We start from the raw sequence: 2,095 nt of genomic DNA, 5'->3' as shown, positions 1-2,095 counted from the left end.
CCATCCCCTTCTATCTCATCTGTATGTCCATACAGAGCATGTATGATTTCTATTCATTTCTATGTTGTGGTGAAGAGATTGTCTGAAGTAGCCTATATTTATGCAGGTAGATCTTAAGCTACGGTGCTCTTGTTTATTTGCTTGTTCGTGATCAGTATGTCTGAAAGATGATAACTATTGCATCAGGTGTGACGATTAAAAAATATTATTGGTGCCTGATACACTGTGATGAAATAGGTAAGTCAATTCATAATTTGTTAATTAAATTAGAAAAGAAATTCCTTTGGATTTGTTCTTTATTAAAGTTTTTTTTTAACGAATTCCTTGGGATGTTTTTTGTGTAATATATATCACATGCCTCAACCTTTAAATTTGAATGTAGAAAAGAGTTATCAGAATGAGCCTAGAAAATATTGTTATGGGGGCGCCTGGGTGGCTCAGTGGGTTAAGCCGCTGCCTTTGGCTCAGGTCATAATCTCAGAGTCCTGGGATCGAGTCCCACATTGGGCTCTCTGCTCAGCAGGGTGCCTGCTTCCTCCTCTCTTTCTGCCTGCCTCTCTGCCTACTTGTGATCTCTCTCTGTCAAATAAATAAATAAAATCTTAAAAAAAAAGAAAACATTGTTTTGAAATATTTTTGTTCTGTTATATTATGTTAACTTAGGAAATAATGGTAGTTATTTTTATTAGCATTTCCTACTTTCCACATGCCCTTACAGATGAGATATCATGTTTTTCCTACTCTTTTTATCGTGGTTGTTATATTCTTCATGATCAATAACAATCAATAAAAATTCATAACATTAATTTTCTTTGGGAAAGTGATATTTTAGCAAGAATCCATGACCAAAAATTTTAGCTGTTGTTCTTCCAGGAGATGAGACTATCAATGTTCCCGAAATTTCAAGAAATAGAACTTATTAATTGTGTTGGTTGATGTTTATTGTCTCTGAACTTAGAGGTGCATAATTCAATTTAAAATTTATTTTGGGGGCACCTGGGTGGCTCAGTGGGTTAAAGCCTCTGCCTTTGGCTCAGGTCATGATCCCAGGGTCCTGGGATCGAGCCCCGCATCGGGCTCTCTGCCTAGCAGGGAGCCTGCTTCCTCTTCCCTCTCTCTCTGCCTGCCTCTCTGCCTAATTGTGATCTCTATCTGTCAAATAAAATAAATAAAATCTTAAAAAAAACGGAGTGGACCTTATGGGGGTGCTTATCTGAAATTGAGGGACATTATAAAAAAATAAAAAATAAAATTTATTTTGAATTGAAAACAAGATCTTACTGAAGTTTAGGCATCCCACTTTATATCAGGCCTCCAGTACATTCTAATTTATTTATAGAAAATATCATAAACATGAATGACACTTTTCCTATTGCATTTATATGAAACTACAATGACTCAAAGATGTCAGATTTGAAAAGCACTACCTTTCTATAATTTCTGTTTCCTAGGAGGAATGGATATACCATTTTAGCTCAATTATCCAACAGTATTCAAAACCACCATGAATTTTAAAACATAGTTATTACACCCTAAAAATCAAGTATGAAAATGTATAAACAACCAAATCTCTATCTGTAAATGAAGTACTCCCACACAGACGGGTTTTAAAACTTTCTAACTTAAGGAATTTGATAGCACAGACTCAGGGTAGTAGTTTCAGTGCCTACAGTATACTTTCAGGGAGAGAGTAATGTAAGCTCTGAGTCACTTTCTGCCTAGAGATGACCTAATAGTGGTTCTGGCATTGTTTGTTTGTTTTTGAAAATACGTTCCTAGGCGTCATTCAGAAAATGCAGAGTTTGGCATCTATATAAATTAAGGATGATCTTTTTGAACTTTTGTCTTTCATTACATCAAATTAACATAATTGGACAGAAATTCCACTAAATTAAGCATTGTTAGGAAATGTGTAAATTGGAGCTACTCAAATTAGTTGCTCTTTGAACTATGGCTGTTGGTTCAGGATTAGATAAGGATTTTGAAGGCAAACCTAAATCATTGCTTCCTTTTTTGAGAGATTCTCAGCATATTTTCTTAAAATTAGCTGAAATAAACAATGTGTTTAGTCGCAAAGTGATTTGCATTTTTGCAC

The sequence above is a fragment of the Mustela nivalis genome, assembly GCF_964662115.1.
Source record: "Mustela nivalis genome assembly, contig: HAP1_SCAFFOLD_503, whole genome shotgun sequence".
Lineage (NCBI taxonomy): Eukaryota > Metazoa > Chordata > Mammalia > Carnivora > Mustelidae > Mustela > Mustela nivalis.
The sequence above is the reverse complement of the archived record's forward strand: the minus strand, read 5'-3'. Positions refer to the sequence as shown.